This window comes from Carlito syrichta, unplaced genomic scaffold (genome assembly GCF_000164805.1).
Source record: "Carlito syrichta isolate Samal-C Ts95f unplaced genomic scaffold, Tarsius_syrichta-2.0.1 Scaffold308699, whole genome shotgun sequence".
Classification (NCBI taxonomy): domain Eukaryota; kingdom Metazoa; phylum Chordata; class Mammalia; order Primates; family Tarsiidae; genus Carlito; species Carlito syrichta.
The window spans coordinates 159,804-178,634 of NW_007252795.1; the positions used below are offsets into that span (position 1 = coordinate 159,804).

Here is an 18,831-nt window from a genome sequence, read left to right on the forward strand (position 1 = left end):
ATCTTACATCCCATAACAAAGGATAACCTAATCTGTGACTGACATACTCTATAAACCTTTTTCATCCTAAGCTGATTGATTTATGCCAAGTTAAACAATTCTATAGAAGCTTAAGTATTTACTTTACAAATGAAAGTGGCCCATCCCAGAATGTTTGGAATGTGGCCCAGTCCAAAGTTCACAGTGGACTACCTGCAAGTAACCCAGCCGCATTCTTTCAACAAAATGGCTGTCTTCTAAAACTGTATTCTACAACTTACACCTTCAATAAATCCTAAGATCATGACCCAGAAGCCTGTGACCAATACTAAGGCTCTTAGATGTGACCCGAGTTTGAATTATAAGTTGTGTGAAAGCCAAAACTGCAGTTTGTAGAAGAATGGGAGCAATGAGCTTCTAAAATTAGCTTGTGTTCATCCTGATCTCACAGGATGTTTTGAGCTCACAGGAGCTTAATCTGGTTAGTGCTGAGTAGAAAGGGGGAGGAAATGGGGTCAATAGCTCCCAAACGCATCCTAGTGGTCTCGGGGTCAACGGCCCTTCCTGATCCCTAACGCTCAGTGGGCCTCCATGGCCGGCTCCCAACACATATCCCGTTTGTTATTCTTATGTGTTCTACCTTAGTTAAGCTATTATATCAGTTACTAAATATTACCTTTTTAAATTCATAAGTGCTTATGCTCTCTAAATAAAAATTATATTTATACTTCACTTGGTATCTGGAAGTTATTACACTACAACCTCAGTAGAACATTTTTGTATATTTTATTTGTACCTTCTTATTTAGGGTGGAAATACCTTGTCATATGTCCCTCTTATGAAAATATAGAGGTCTCTTATTAAATTCATAAAACTTTACATAACAAAACTAATCCGTAAGCAGTCTAGTTTAATATGCATACATAAAAGAGCATAGTTGAGGCATGAAGGAGATCTGGACATTACTCATGACTCTTAGGGAGTCATTACAGAAAATAAGTAATTCCTTCCAGAATATAAGAATGAATAAGGAAAGTGTAAGAATATAGCTACGCTTTAACTTTTAGTGATACCTAAGAGTATATTACCAAATAATGTAAAGGAGAATATGAGTAAAGACAGTTACAGTGACAAAGGTACAGTTTGTATGGTCTGATTCTATTTTTATATTAAAAGAGTTTATACATAGAAAATGTCTGGATCACTATCAATCTGCAGGTTGCTCTCTATTGATGTGTCATGGAATCAGCTTAGTTGGTTATAACCAGTCTTTTTTCATTTTAAATAAAACAATAGAAAATGCCTGAGCAAGCTTGGCAACAGTGGCTTACACCTGTAGTCCCTGAACTTTGGGAGGCCAAAATGAAAGGATGGCTTGAGCCCAGGAGTTCAAGACTAGACTGAGCAACATAGTGAGACCTCATCATTACAAAAAAATTTGAAAAGTAGCCTGCCTTGGTGAGGTGTGCCTATAGTCCTAGCTACTTGGCAAGCTGAAGCAGAAGGATCACCTGAGCCCAGGGGGTTGAGGCTGTGGTGAGCTGTGATCATGCCACTGCACTCCAGCCTGGGCTACCAAGTGAGAACCCAATTCAAAATAAACAATTTTTAAAAAAGAAAATGTATGTGTGTTTGGCATATAAGTTTACTTACTATTACTGAAACTTTTATTTCTGGTGTTTATGTGAGATTTCTGGCTTGTGATATAAAATACATTTCTTACCTTGAGTCTGGGTAGAAAAACAGAGCAAAACAAAGTTTGTCAAATACAGTTCTAAATGGTAGACCAAAAACATTTAAGAGTGGACCTCTAGGGGAACGAGAGGAATTCTGGCTAAAAAGGAGTTTTGGGAGAAAATATCTGGAGACTTTAACTTCTTCATATTCTTTTGCGCAAACAGTATGGATAAACTAGTTAACAAATTTTTGCAAAGCACTGATAATCTAATCTGCAGCTTCCAAAGTGCAGTTCTGTCAGATCCTCTCAATCGTGATGTCTCTATCTCCTTTGTGTTGCTGTGGCAACTTCTGGAGCCTAATCTCAACTCCTTTCCTCTTACTTTACTACTTAGCTTTGTTTCTGGGAGCTGGCTAAATATGCTACTGGGAGTGCTATGTAATATATGTATATAGGTCATATTAATTTCATAACATCCTCTCTTCTCTCAAAAAAAATTTAAATTTAAATTTAAATTTAAATCTTTCTTACTAATAGTCATTTTTAAGAGATCTGAATTCTGAAATACATCTGGTCTCAGTATTTCAGATAAACAGTGGTAATTGTTTTCATTACTTTATTGTCTGACCACTGCTATTGTTGGTGTAATGTCTGCTGTCAGTCGTAATTTTCATTTTTTTAGGTAATCTGTTTATTCTTTCTGGTGGCCTTTAAGATTTTTCTTTTTATCCTTACTATCTCACATCTTTGTCACATTGTGACTGAATGTGACTCTTTTCCACTTAGTATTCAGAGTGTATTGTCAATCTGTATATTTACATTACTTTCTCAGTTCTGCAGTTTTGTTATCTTTTGCTATTATCTGTTCAGTATTATCTGTTCAGTATTGCTATTATCTGTTCAGTACCTCTACTATTTTCTACATTATTTCTGGAATCATTATTGCATATATTAAAAGGCTTTAAAACCATTGGTTCTGACTCTTAAATGAATTTTTCTATCCTTGTCTTTATAGAGAATTCATCCCATCACAGGCATAATTTAATAATATTTCCTCCACTTTTTCTTTACTAATTCAATTTTTTTATTTGTTTATGTAGTAAGTACCATGTACTTCAAAAAAGATGTAAGGGGTACAGCCACATTGGAACACAGGCAATTTTTTTTTTTTTTTTTTTGAGTCAGAGTTCCACTCTGTCACCCAGGCTGGAGTGCAGTGGCATGCTCACAGCCATCCCAGCATCAACCCACTGGGCTCAGGCGATCCTCCTGCCTCAGCCTTCCAAGTAGCCAGAACTCCAGGCTCGCTACCATGCCTAGCCAATTTTTGGTTACATTGTAGAGACGAGATCTCACCAAGTTCCCCAGGCTGGTCTTGAACCCCTGGTCTCAGGCAATCCTCTCGCCACAGCCTTTCAAAGTGCTAGGATTAAAGGCTTGAGCCACCATACCCGGCCGTCAGTTTTTTAGAAAGTTAAGCATGCACTTACCATTACAACCCAGCCATCTCATTCTCAGGTATTTACTTAAGAGAAATGAAAATTTTAAGTTTACACCAAAAAACTACACATCAGTGTTCATAGTGTCTTTGTTCATACTTGTCGAAAACTGAAAACAGCACAAATGTTCTTCAATTTGTAAATGGTTAACAAAGTGGGATACGTCTGTGTGATGGGATACTTTCAGCAATATAAAGGAATGAACTACTGATAAATAAAACACGGATACATTGAAAAGCTATATTCAGTAATGATTGCACTTACATGTCATTCTGGAAAAGGTAAAATTATAGGGACAGAAGTAAGGCAGTGATTGCCAGCAGCTGGGAAACAGAGAAGTTGCTTACTGTGCAGGCTGAATAATACCACCTGCCCCCATGAATATCCATATCCTAATTTCTAGAAAGTCTTACCTTATATAGTAAAGGGAACTTTGTGGATGTGTTTAAAGATCTTGAGGTGGCACAGTTATCTTGGATTATCTAAATGTAATCATAAGCACTCTTACCTCTTATAAGAGGGAGGCAAATGGGTTATTAATAGGGAGAAGGTAGCAATGTGTAGACAGCACAGATGCAGTAACGTAGCCAGGAACCAGGGAAAGCTGGCATCCTCTAGAAGCTGGAAAAAGCGAGAAACAGATTCTTCCCTGATGTTCTAGAAGGAGCTCTCCCTGGTAGCACCTTAGTTTTAACCTCATACAAGTTATTTTCCCCTTCTGTCGTACAGAACTTTATTTATGTTCTTTTAATGTATGAGGTTTTTGATAATTGGTTACAGCAGCAACAAGAAAACCAACACAACTATAAAGGGGGCACAAAGGAATATTTTGAACAATGGATGGAGCCATTCTGTTTCTTGGCTGTTGTGGTGATTGTGACTGTATGTGTTGTCATAACTTGCAGAACAATACAAGTGTACATTTTAGCCAGGCATGGTGGAAACATATTTATAATCTGGCTACTTAGGAGGGTGATGTAGGAGGGTCGCTTGAGTCCAGGAGTTTGCAGCCCCATCTCTAAAATAAAATAAAATAAAACAAAATGTGCAATTTTACTATATGTAAGCTATACCATAATAAACCTCACTTTTAAAAAAATTCTGAACTTTAAGAAAATAAAAATATTTTCTTAAAAGATTAGACATGCTGGTTGGTGTCTTGGACAGTCCATGAAAGTCTGTACATTTGTCGAAAGAATAATACAGATAGAACTTCTATATTAATAAATAGGACATAATAATGTTCCATGGGAGAAATGCATTTGGAATTCTTGTTCAGTAAGCCAAAAACCTATAAAAATCTTTTTAAAAAGAAGACAACAACTTAAGAGAAGGCCTGTGTATGTGTTTTATCTTTGAAAAAGAGATACATGAAAAAACTGGTCCTTTTTTATCCTCTTCCAGAATAACTGAGGTAATGTAGGGTTTGGAACTGCTGCAACCAAGAAAAAAACTGAGGGAATTGCGAGTAGTTGAGCTGATGTTCTGTTAATGAACTGATGAATTAGTCAACTCTGGAACTGTTCTAATTCTGTCTTCTTGTTATATGAGGTAATCAGCCACTCCCCACCTCCCCATACCCTCATTGGCTTCTTTATTATCTGTAACCTAGAGTTTTTGTGCTGGTATCTTCTGTTATCTCCCCAAATCTACTTTAACATTCTCCACCCTACACTCTGTTCTGGGTGGCTGACTTGTATGAACAATATTAGTGGGCTCTCTTGCCTTCTGGTTTCCAGTGGTTTGGCCAGTAGACAGAGCCTGAACAGGAGATGAGAGAGAAGGAAGAGTGAGATCGGGATGTTTATTTTCCTGACCCCAGTCCTACAGGATTGCTATAGGATGACTTCATCCCTTGACTGAAAGTTACAACTCCTCTCAAGGTAACCCTCTCTTCAAAATTCTCCTCACTTATACTAATCCTGAGATATACACTATTCTCTGTGGTTTCCCCTACATACTTTATCAAATCCTTTTCAAATGATCTTAATTTGAATGCAACAACAGTTTAATTGCTGGGACCCTGACTGTACAGTATCCAAACTGATGAAATTATCTTTCAATATAGTACTTCTTTCCCTTTCAATCTGTATTTATCAGATCTGTTATTTTTATTGCAATTACTGGACTTTTTATGTCTAAGATGTCCAATTGTTTCTTTTTCATATTTATCTAGTTTCATTTCTACCTGATTTTGTTTTGTAATTTAGTTTCTTTTTTTGATGAACGTGATTTATTACTTTGAACATCTTAAACAGTTATTTAAACACTATTTTGCAAATCTTTGTCAAATTTACATAAAATTATTTTCATTTATAGTAAATTAATCTCATTAATTTTGATAACTGTTTTAGCTTAAGATTTTTTCATGAGCTTTGGAATTTAGATTAGCAGACTCATTTTAAATAGAAGGATATCTTTATGTCCTGTTTTTTTCTTTCTTGCTCTGTGCTCACCTCTGTCTCCCTAGTAATTTTGAGGTTACTTCTGCCCAAGCCTCACCCTAGCCTAGGAATAAGTTTAGTAACATCATTTTAGTCCTGCTATGCTGCAATATTATCGGGGGATGTTGCTGATTGTGGCACCAGAGCATGGTCATGAGGCTATATTTTTGTCTGTCTCCTGGACATAGGAACATATCACTTCATAGATCCAGAGCCCCAGACATAAGTTTGTAGCACATTTTATAGCCTTGTTTTGGAGTAGCAGGTAATACCTATATATCCTTACTCCTGTCCTGCATCTGCCTCTAGTTTCAAATAGTGAGCCTGTTTCTGATCCCTTATCACCACATACAGCATATTTAGTAAGAGTTGCTTCACAGAAGCTGAATTCTCAACCTATTTTGGACTGGACTCTAGAATGCTTAGTGTATCAGCCTCATTTATTAATTTGTATTACTCTTCAATTTTTAGTCCATAGATATGTTTATTTTGGTTTTAAACCTGATTATACCTTTTGGTTTTCTACCTTAAAATTTTATCTGCAATTTTTAGCTGTTTGGAATATAGAAAATAAGTCCAAATATGCACTTATTCAATCAGAACCTAACCTTGTTGTCTAACAAATAGGTGGTATGAGAACATAAGTGCAGTCTTATTGTCAAGTAAGTGTAAATGTAAGACACAATGTTGGAAGAATTAGCTTAATAACAATGGATGATTCTAAGGATTTTTACAATTTCTCTTTTTTTTTTTTTTGAGTTGGAGTCTCACTCTGTTGCCCAGACTGGAGTGCAGTGGCCGCTCCCAGCCACTGCAGCCTCGACCTGCTGGGCTCCGGCGATCCTTCCACCTCAGCCTTCCAAGTAGCTGGAACTACAGGCGTGTATTACCATGCCCGGCTGATTTTTTGATTTATTGTAGAGATGAGGTCTCGCCGCCCAGGCGGGTCTCGAACCCGCGGGCTCAGGCAATCCACTCACCTCAGCCTCCCAAAGGCGCGGGATTATAGGCTGAGCCACCGAACCCGGCTCAATTTCTTAATAGTTTCTAATCTTCTACTCCTTGTCTTCCATTTTCTTTTTTCCTTTTCTTTTTCTTTTTTTTTTTTTTGAGTCAGGGTCTTACTCTGTCACCCAGCCTGGAATGCAGTAGCATGATCATGGTTTACTACAGCCTTGACTTCCTGGGCTCAGGCAGTCCTTCCTCCCCAGCCTCCCAAGTAACTAGGACTATAGTTGCACGCATTATGCCTGGCTAATTTTTTTTTTGGTAGATACGGTGTCTCACTGTGTTGTCTAGGAATTCCTGGGTTCAAGTGATCCTCCATCCTTGACCTACCAAAGTGTTGAGATTACGGGCGTGAGTCACTGAGCTCAGCTTGTTTCCTTTTTCTGCGATTATACTTCTTTCTCCTGTATATGCTGGATTTTGTTCTAATTCATGGCTATCCAGAACTATTCCAGCAGCTTTTTTGTTTTTGGGGTTTTTTTGCTCAGTCTGCTGAAAAATCACAGTAACCTAATAGGCCTAGGATTAAGAATGCTACGGAACATTGTATTTTCCCTAAAACTAAAATAATTTGTATAGAGATTAGAATTTATTGAGAATAATTTCTTCTAAGCCAGAAATAGAAAATTCATTACAATGAAAGTCTCAACTTTGATTATGTACTAGTAATGGCTACCTATAACTGTACATCAAGTATTTTTAGGCCACATTGAGGCTTTACAGCAAAGTGCACCTTGAATGATTTTGGATATATGCCATGAACAGAGAAAGAGGGAATAGTGGCCCAAGTGTTTGGCATTCCTTTCCTAAATTTTTAAGAAAATTGTGATTTTTGCCTTTTGTTTGTTGTTGTTGTTGTTGTTGTTGTTTTTGAGTCTGAGTCTCACTCCTTTGTCCAGGCTGGAGTGCAGTGGTATACTCACAACCACCCCAGCGGTAACCCGCTGGGCTCCAGTGATCCTTCTGCCTCAGCCTTCCAAGTAGCCGAAACTACAGGTGTGCACTACCACACTTGACTAATTTTTTGTTTTATTGTAGAGATGAGGTCTCACCATGTTGCCCAGGCTGGTCTTGAACCTGCGGGCTTAGGCAATTCTGCCACAGCCTCCCAAAGTGCTGGGATTACAGGCTTGAGCCACCATACACAGCCTATGCCCATATTTTAAAGGAAGTTTGATTATTCAATCTTCCTATTTTACTTTTTCCATATATAATTAGAAATAATTGTCTTTTTAATGCCAATTCCTAAATAGTGATACGGCAATTTAGGCATTGAAAGCAATTGCCTAATTTATTTAAATTACCACTCTCAACCAGGCACGGTGGCACACACCTAAAGTTCCAGCACTTTAAGAGGTGAAGATGAGAGAATTACTTGAGCCCAGAGGCTCGAGACCTACCTGGGTAACTTGGCAAGACCTTTTCTCTACAATGAATAATTTAAAAAATTAGTCGTGCCTGTGATTCCAGCTACTCGGAAGGCTAAGGTGGAAAGATTGAGCTCAACAGATCGAGGCTGTAGAGGCCGTAAGGCCTGGGCAGCAGAGTGAGACTATGACTAAAAAAAAATATTATTCTTTATGAAAGTTACATTTTCTTATCACATTCTGTATAAATATCAGAATTAGGAAAGGCTTATAGTAAATTACCTACATTTAGAAATTAGAAAAGAGCCTAGACACAAATACTTATGACCACTTTATTCGTAATCACACAAAACTAAAAACAACCCAAATGTTTTTCAATGGCTGAATTCAGAAACACAAACTATGGTTGTATACTATGTACTATACTATTCTGTATGTAATATAATATACTATACTGTACTACTCAGCAATAAAAAAAGAATGTTACCTTTAACAGAGTTAGAAGAAAGAAAGGAGTAAACTATTAATACATTAAACAACTTGAGTGAATCCCACAGGCATGCTGCAGAACTATTCTCAAAAAAGTTACCTTTTGTATTATGTCATTTATAAGCTTTTCTTGGGAAGACAAACCTGTGTTGGAGAAAACAGATAAGTGGTTGCCAGGGGCTAGGGATTGTATAGCTACAAAAGTATAGTACAAGGGATTGTGTGTGTGTGATAGAAATGTTCTGTATACTGATTGTAGTGGTGGTTGCATGAATCAGTAAATGTTATTAAGTTTATAGGACTATCTGCCCCTATAGTCAATTTTATTTTATCATCTTAAACCAATTTTAGAAAAGAATCAGAATAGTACTTTTGTTTCCCTGAGAGAATAGGGTCTTGCTATGTTGCCTAAGCTGGCCTCAAACTCCTGGGCTCAAGCAATTCTGCTTCAGCCTTCCAGATAGCTGGGATTACAGGCACATGCTACTAGAATGTACAGTAGTACTTTGAGTTAGCTTCCAGTTTAAGTGTGTTATGATATGAATGGAAATTCTGAGGATTAGGATAAAATAGCTAGGAAACTGTATGCAAAGAAAAAAGCAGTGTATTGCAATTAGGCATTTGGGGTTACTATTTAGTGTCTCATGGCCTGATTTGTATTTTGTAATAGCAAAGGTATATGGCATCTGCATTATTGATACTACTGTGTCACTATCTAGTTCAGGAAACTTGATCAAGTAACTTTTTTTCTTTCTTTTTTATTTTATTTTTTTGAGTTGGAATCTTACTCTGTTGCCCAGACTGTAGTGCAGTGGCTTTCTCACAGCTACCACATCCTCTACCTGCTGAGCTCAGGCAACCTTCCGCCTCAACTTTACAAGAAGCTAGAACTACAGGTGTGTGCCACCATGCCCGGCTAATTTTTCACTTTACTGTAGAGTTGATGTCTCCCCAAGTTGCCCAAGATGGTCTCAAACCCCTGGACTCAGGCAGTTCTCTCAATTCTATCTCTCAAAGTGCTGGGATTACAGGTATGAGCCACTACGCCTGGCTTGATCAAGTAACTTAATTGCTCAGGTCACGAGGTTCTTTTTCTTTTTCTTTTCTTTTTTTTTTTTTGAGTTGGGAGTCTCACTCTGTCACCCAGACTGCCACTGCAACCTCGACCTGCTGGGCTCCGGCGATCCTTCTGCCTCAGCCTTCCAAGTAGCTGGAACTACAGGCGCGCGCTACCACATCCGGCTAATTTTTTGATATATTGTAGAGATGAGGTCTCACCAAGTTGCCCAGGAGGGTCTCAAACCCATGGGCTCAGGCAATCCACTCACCTCAGCCTCCCAAGGCACGGGATTACAGGCTGAGCCCCCGAGTCCGGCTACCAGATTCTTTTTCTAAAGAATGAGAAGTGTGGACCTTTTGCTTCCCAAACTGAAATACTCCTTAAAAAACATTTTACTCCAGAATATGTTTGCTTTAATACAAAATGTTTTATATCTACTGAACATTAAGTAAAATAGATGCTCCAGGAAATTCTGGTGGCCTCACATAGTCCCAGTCATTCCATGATATGCTAGTTGTAATAGCATGAGACTAAGTAATGTAATAATATCCCTCCTGTCTGTAAAGTTTGAGTTTGTGTTAATTTTTGTCAGATAACTTTCTGTTTTTGTTTTTGTGTTCAATTGTAAATACTATGCAGAACAGAAATTTAAGACCACTAGGTGGGGATGTAAACAATACAGCATTTGTTGTTCTTTTGCTCTGAAGTAACTTGATAAAGCCTTAAGCTTTATCAAGAAAAGAGGTAAGAAGACAAAGAACAAATCCATAAAAGTAGTTGTTTGTTTTTCATCCTATATGTTATATAGTGCTCTAGATTTAGAAAAATTAAATTTCTGAATTAAGAATGAAGTTGTCTGTGCTCGAATAGCATTCTGTGAAACCAGAATATGAATGACTTTAAATGATTCTCCATTGTCACAATATGTGATATTCTTTGCTTTATAGGTTTATTTTGTCCCAATACAAGTTTAATGATAGATATGAAATCAGAAATAAAATGTAATACTTAAGATACAGTGCAGTTTTTTCCCTCTTGGTTTTTCCATCCCTTTTTGCTTTAATATTATAAAAAACAGTGAGTGATTGCCTGCCTCTTTTCAAAGACACTTTTTAAAAATTATGTTAATTTCATGGTTTATTAGTCATATTTAGTCTTCTACATATAATCAGCAAAATAATGGCAACACAAAGTATTAAGAATATCTTTAACCCAGAGATTTGAAGGAAAACACTATTGTGCTAAGGTGCAATATTTTTTTTTTTTTTGAGTTGGAGTCTCACTTGGTCGCCCAGACTGGAGTGCAGTGTCTGCTCCCTGCCACCACAGCCTCGCCTGCTGGGCTCCAGCGATCCTTCCGCCTCAGCCTTCTGAGTAGCCGTAATTATAGGCACGCGCTACCACGCCCGGCTGATTTTTTGATTTATTGTAGAGATGAGGTCTCGCTGCCCAGGCGGTCTCAAACCCATGGGCTCAGGCAATCCACTCACCTTAGCCTCCCAAAGGCACGGGATTACAGGTGAGCCACCGAGCCCGGCTAGGTGCAATATTTTTAAAGAATATCTAGAAAAAAATTAAAGAAGGACAAGCCATTTTGTTTTTGTGGGCATTTTTCTTTAAAATGAGGGGAGTTATATATATTCAGGAGTTCAGATTGTCTTATTTCTTTAGATTTTTTTCTCATATAGCTGTATTTTTAGTAACCTTTCAGGTAAATGTATATGGTTATTGATAATAACATGAGCTTTGATATTTATACCTTATTGCCACTATTGAAGATTCCCTTTTAGTATTGTGCAGTACTTCTATTCAAAGAGTGCTGACTTTTTTTTCTTTCAATAGTCTGTCCTAGGTTTTTATTTGTTTAGTGCTTCATCCTCAGTACTTTGATTTAGCCAAAATTAAGAGATTTTAGCATATTTATTATAATTTAAATGTTTTTTCTCAGAAGAAGTGATACCAATTTCTAGTATTGGGGGATGGATTATAGATTGTTACGTATCTGTAAAATTATTAGATAAAATCAAGCTCAGAAATAATAATCTGAGACTATGATATACTTAATGTTTATATCTTATTTAAACAAAGGTAACAGTTTTTGAAGGAATAGCTCTTGTAGTTGAATGAATCTTTTTTTTTCAAATGTGGTTAAAATATATGTAACATAATATTTGCTGTTTTAACCATTTTTTAAAAGTATAACACATATATAACAAATTTTACCATTTCACCATTTTTAAGTGTGCATTTCAGTAGCATTATTTACCTTCACGGTATTGTGTAACCATTCTCTATTTTCAAAATTTTTCATCACCACAAACAGAAGCTCTGTAACCATTAAGCAATAACTTCCTATTGCCCCCAGCCTCTGCTAACTTCTAACTACTTTCCATCTTTATGAATCTGTCTTGAGTGACTCTATTTTATTTTGTATATTTTGTTGAGTTGGGATCTCACTCTGTCACCCAGGCTTGAGTGCAGTGGCGTAGTCACACCTCACCACAACCTCTACCTCCTGAGCTCAGGTGATCCTCCCATCTCAGCTCCTTGAGTAGCTGGGATTTTTTTGTAGGGGTGGGGTCTTGCTGTGTTGCCCAGAGTAGTCTCAAATTCCTGGACTCAAGCAATCCTCCCACTTTGTAATCCCAAAATGCTGGGATTACAGGCGTGAGCCACTATGCCCAGCAGAATGACTCAACTTTAAAATGACTTAAAATGACTGTGTGTGTGTGTGTGTGTGTGTGTGTGTGTGTATTTAGATAAAGGATCTTGCTATGTTGCACAGACTGGACTTGAACTCCCCAAGCAATCCTCCCACCTTGGCCTCCCAAGCAGAGGGACTGTAGGCACATGCTACCATGCTCAGCTTAAAATGACTGTATGTTTTCAATTTTCCTGCTTGGATGAAAAAATTTAATATGGTAAAAGTCTACTGTTGTCAAATAGGAGAAATATAATACCATTAAAAGTGGTGTATGCATATATAGAACACAGGAATAGCTGTGAAGTGCAACAAGGAAACAAGTCACTGTACCAGTATGGTTATAAAACATCTTATTCATTCTTAGGTTTCCTAAGTATTTTCAGGAAGAGGAGAGTTCATAATTCTTTAGTATTATAGTGTGCTTTATCTAGAACAAAAATCAGGAAACATATTTTATTCATAACAGGGTGACAAATGTGATAAAGTAGTATTACAAGAAACAAAACAGTATAATGGAAAATAAATAGAATTGTATTAATTAGAGGAAAATAAAATTTTAAACTATCTTTCATTTTAAAGTTTGCTCCATTTGTTTACCTGTTTTAGGTCATATATAAGACACGTTTATTAACAGTTATAAACAGAAGTAGCAAATTTTTAAAATTGTACTGATTGTAAGAAAGTGCCCCTCAGAAAAAAATGCTTTTTAAAGAAAGGGCTTGAACTGTAAGCCAAACATAGTCACTGGATTTTTTCTCATCCAGAATCAATAAAGAATTTTGAAGACTGGTGTCAGCTATGAACTATCCATACTTTAAATTTTTGAAGACACTTAGGCATAATTTATAGTTTAATAAAAAACTTCAAATTTTGTTGCTCCTAAACAGGAAGAAACATAGTCAATAGATAAGCAGCAAGTCAATATCTTTGAAGAACTTTGTATACTAAAATTAATAGTTTGATATGAATCGAAGAACACTGGTAGACAAGAGATAATTGAAGTGTTTACATAGAAAACCAAGGATTTTGTCATATTCTCTAATAAAGTGAGTGATATACTGATGGTAAAGAAAAACTTGAGAAAAATTAAATTTAACAGAGTTTAGTTGAACAAAGAATGATTCACAAATCAAGCAGCATCTGGAACCAGAATAGGTTCAGAGAGACTCCAGGACTGCCATGTGGTCAAGAAGATTTATGAACAGAAAAAGAAAAGTGACCTACAGAAGACAGAAGTGAGGTACAGAAACAGCGAGATTGGTTGCAAGTTGATATTTTCCTTACTTGAAACTGGCTTGAACAGTTGGCTGCCTTTGGCCAAAAATCAGTGATTGACACAAAAGTAGGTTACAGACTGTTAGATTACAGTTAACTGTGTACAGGAAAATCTTAAGACCAAACTTAAAATATGTAAGGAGGTAACTTTAGACTAAACTTGAAAATAGGTAGGTAATTACGAGCTCAGTTGGGGATATCTGGAGAATAATTCTTTATACATTTTATTTTAGACAAAATTGTACTTTAAATATCTCAGAAAAATAATTGGGTTTTTTTTTTTTTTTTTTTAGTATCTCTTGAGATAGCCTTTCTTGGGTTTCACAATTCTATAAACAGAAAGATTTTTCCTTTATGATGCTCAACTTATGTTGCTATTAAATTTTTTAACTTGAATGTATTCCCTTATACCCTATTTTGTGTAGAAATGGCGAATAGTTTCCTAATGTATACAAATTTATACTGTCTCTGATTCAGGAATCAGAGGATTTTTATAGTTGATGGACTCATTTAACATCCATTAAATTAACATTCTGTTGTGCCTCCTTTTATTAAAAAAGTGTGATGTGTGTAACTCTAAGTTTACAATAGCTCTTATTCCAGTATAACACCAGAAAATTCTGTCTTGTCTTCCCGCATTTTATATTTGTGTCTTTCTTTTCTCCCAGTGGGAACCCTAACTCCCAAGAGCATTTTCTATATGAGGGGGACCCCCCCAAAAACTGGAAATATCTTTTTGGAGGGTGGACCCTTTATACTACAGGCTTCTTCTGCTAGATGAGTGTTGTGGGAACCCATCAGCATCAACGTATCAGCCAGTGTTGTTGTGAGAGACACAACAGCTCAGCTTCAATGAATTTTTTGCAGGGAGATTCTTTCAGCACATTTGCCCATTTCTTGATGGGTGATTTATAAGCATACCTACCCATACTATACTGAGTGTTCAGAAGTTTTTGACCAAAAATGGCATGACCCCTATGTCCCACCACACCTGTTTACCTGATCTTGTGCTGAGCGACTTGTTTTTGTTTCCCCAAGCTGAAAAAAGTCCTCAAAGGGAAATGTTTTGCCTATAAGGAAGAGGTAAAACAAAAACAGAAGCCTCCCAAAGGCCCGGGATTACAGGCTGAGCCACCGAACCTGGCAGAAAGTCTTAAAAATATATCAACCTTATACAATATGTACATGTTTTTGGTTTGTGATTCCAGAAAAAACAGCTGTAAAATAATTTTAGGAGACAAATAAATTTGAATCCTGACTAGATATTTACTGTTATCAAAAATGGTTGTTGGATGTTTTTAGATGCCAAATTGATAATGTGGTTATGTTTTTTTCTTTAAAAAAAAAGAACTATTTTTTGGAGATACATTCTGAGGTTCAGATGTAGTGGTAGGATGTATGTGGTTTGCTTCAAAATAATCCTATTAGGAAAGTGAGTAGAGTAATAGGAGAAATAAGAATTGGCCATATTCTTCAACTGTGTAAGAATATATGTGAATTTATTACACTACCTTTCCTACTATTCTGAATCTTTGGAAATGTATATGATAAATACTCAAAAATTTTTAGACTGGGCTTGGTGGCTCAACCTGTAATCCCAGCACTTTGAGAAGCCAAGGCGAGTGGATTGCCTGAGCCCAAGGGTTCAAGACCAGCCTGGGAAACTTGGCGAGACCTCGTCTCTACAATTAAAAAAAAAAAAAAATAGCCGGGCATGGTAGCACACGTCTGTAGTTCTGACACTTGGAAGGCTGAGGCAGAAGGATCGCTGGAGTCCAGCAGGTCAACACTGGGGTGGCCGTGAGCGTGCCACTGCACTCCAGTGTGGGCACAGAGCAAGACTCCGACTCAAAAATAAATTATAATTGAAAAATTATTTATTCTTATCATAGCTAGAGAAATTTTTGTTTTCTGCAACTGGACATTAACTTATGTTATATGAGAGAGATAGGCTAAGAACTAGGAGTGACCGTTCTAATGGAAACCATTTGGATGGTGGGTGGTCACAGTGAGACAGTTGTGAGACGATTGAATAAACGTCTCCTCCAACAGGCACAGTAGAATGACACACTGTTGTCCTTATCAGTAAACCGTGTTGCCCACGTCAAATAAACGTTTCACTAGACCTGAGAAGGGGAAGGTGCATTTTTGGAGTGGAAGAGGGTTTATATGTCTTTCTGACCTCTTTACCTCAGTTACCAGGATGTCTGGCAACACATCTCCCTGACTGAATACAGATGACTTGACATACAAAATGAGAACTTGTAATATTATTGATTTATTGTGATTAATTTCATGGAATCATAAGCCTATGTGGCATGTTTTAATTCAAGCCAAACTTTGTATAGGAAAACTAACTGGTAGAATAATTTATATGTCACCTAATTCAATTTTTTAAAGCTTGTCTTACAAGCTTAAGGGTCTAAAATATTGTTACATTTGCAGCCTCATTTTAGAGAGGAAACTGAGACCCAAGTATCTTTCTAACTGATCTTTTCCAAATAGTATTGCCCATTAACACAAGCCAGGATTATTTGGAGAATAGCTGCTAAATTGTAGCAGGAGAAAATAAGACTGGTCTATAATGTATTAGTGTTATAAGAGAGCAAGAATACTTTTCAAGATGTCTGGAAATACTGAAAAAACTGCTAGCTTCAAAGAGCTTTTATTGGCCAAATTTTGATAATTTAATCATGAAAGAAAAGACCTTGATGACAATAAATGGAAACAGTTAAATTTGTGAAAAAGTCTTAAGTCCATGATGTTGTTCCAAGGAGGAAGTAAATTGTGCTCAGAAAACTCATACTTATCTGAGTCAACCAATTGATCCTCAGTTACAAAAAATACAGATATGTATGCCTCATGGTTACTGGCCAAATAATCACCCACCAAGGCTCAAGGAGTGGATTCTGGAGCAGTATGTGACTGGTCCTTAGGTCATGTTCAATGTAAGAACCTTCAGGCCAGGCATGGTGGCTCAAGCCTGTAATCCCCACACTTTGGGAGGTTGAGGTGAGAGGATTGCCTGAGCCCTGGGGTTCGAGACTAGCCTGGGCAACTTGGTGAAATCTCATCTCTACAATAAATCAAGAAAAATTCGCCGGGCTTGGTGACGCACGTCTGTGGTTCCAGCTACTTGGAAGGCTAAGGCAGAAGTATCACCTAAGCTTAGCAGGTCGAGGCTGCAGTGGCCATGAGTGAGACTCCAACTCAAAAAACAACAAAAAAAGAACCTTCAAAATGCAAGTGTATTTGTAGGTATTTTGAGGGAAACTAAGAAAGTATGGAGCTTAACTTCAGACACATGCTCAGGGAAGCTTGAGATTTGACCTGTAACTCATCTGCCTCTCAATAAACTCCCAGAAATATGCTAGGTATATATTTTATACTTAAACCTACCATGTGAGCTGGCAAACAGATTCTCAAGAAACAGAAGGGATCAGGAAGCTATAACACCTCCCTCTCTTCAACAGAATAAAGAGATGCTGCTTATATTTGGAAAAACCTGCCCTCTGGTTAGTATCACAGGCAACTGTATTTCCATGAGCGTTCTAAAGCCTCAAGATTCTGCACAGGGTGCACTGTTGTTTCATTTCTAGTTTAATGAAATTGTATAGTTCTATTTTTGTTTTTATCTTTCCCACTTGGGAGACTTATAGGAAAGAAAAAGACAATATTGATAGTTATTGAAGATTGTTTATGTAGGATAAGATCCTTTGGGTTTAGCAATTAAAAGTTTACAGTTTTGTGTTTATGTGGTAGAATGGTATAAATCAGCTAAATTATAATCCTTGAGTACATTTACAGTTGTTACACCATTTTCTTTTCAACAGTTTTGAAATATGTACCTTATATCCTGATTTTCTCAGTTGATTATGAGCAGTCCTATATTTTAAAGGTAAATGACTATTTTGTTGCCATTAGAAAACTATTCTTATATTAAATACAAAAGTTTAGAGTGTTTATTTATATGGGGAAAAAACTAAAATGTCTAATGTAATATAATAACAATATATACAGAAAGAAACAGGCAAAGGGTTCCCCGGATGAAAATTAGGTGAAGAATTTTCAGGCACCTCTCAAGTTTCACAATATCATTGTGTCCTTGGGCAACTCCCAAGAGAACTCTTCTAAGAGCTGTAGAACAGTATTATGCAATATTAGGATTAGTTGTTTTATAAAAATATTTATTGAGAAGCGAAAAACAACATGCTCCCTAAATCTGAAATGCCATTAGCCTAAGCATCTCTAGTATTTGGTCTTCATTACGTAACTATATCAGATTATTTACTAAGAATATGTGAACTCTTTGTTTCTATTAGTTTAACAGATATCCTGAGCTTCCTTGAGCAGAAAGCATTTATGTTCATTGAGCAGGCCTCTGATGACTACAGCAGGATGGGACAGTTATATCTTTTATCTAATTGGTGAAATCATTCCCTTAATATCAACTATCACATCTGATCTGTTCTCTTCTTATTAAAATTGAAACTCTTATCTCTAAACTCATTTTTAAAATATCACCACTCTGGATTTATTTATTTATTTATTTATTTGAGTTGGAGTCTCACTCTGTCACCCAGGCTGGAGTGCAGTGGCACTCTCACAGCCACCGCAGCCACCAACTTGCTGGACTCAGGCGGTTCTTCCGCCTCGGCCTTCCAAGTAGCTGGAACTACAGCCGTGTGCCACCACACCCGGCAAAGTTTTTTGATTTATTGTAGAGACGAGGTCTCACCAAGTTGCCCAGGTGGGTCTCGAACCTGCGGGCTCAGGCAATTCACTCACCTCAGCCTCCCAAAGCACGGGATTACAGGCTGAGCCACCGAGCTGGTCTGGATTTACTTTTAAGAGGATTTGAGTTAGTACCTTCTAAAAGAGTTGGTTCTCAGCCTAGTGCAGTGACTCATTCCTATAATCCCACCAGTTTGGAAGACCAAGGTGGGAGAATTGCTTGAGGTCAGGCGTTTGAGACCAACCTGGGCAACATAGCAAGAATCCATCTCTACAAAAAATTTAAAAACTGGCTGGGCATGGTGGCATGTGCTTCTAGTATTAGCCATTCAGAAGGCTGAGGCAGGGAGATTTCTTGATTTTGGGAAGTTAAGGCTAAAGTGAGCCCAAATCATACCACTCTACTCTAGTCTGGGCTACAGAGAAAGACCCTGTCTGAAACAAGCAAGCAAACAAATAAAGTTAGCCTTTAATGTCCTATTATTTTCTTTCTTAATATGTATCTCTCTTACATGTGTATTTTTTATTTGAGGTGGTCCTTTGGGAGAATTATTGCTTGGAGCTCCAATGGTCCAGTTAAATTACAAACCATTA

General features: G+C 37.2%; 1 protein-coding gene across 1 annotated transcript in view; it reads left to right on the plus strand.

Moving 5' to 3' along the window:
• BAZ2B (bromodomain adjacent to zinc finger domain 2B) overlaps nt 1–18,831 on the plus strand; it is a 406,036-nt gene that overhangs the window by 24,193 nt on the left and 363,012 nt on the right. The gene's annotated exons all lie outside the window — the stretch shown is intronic.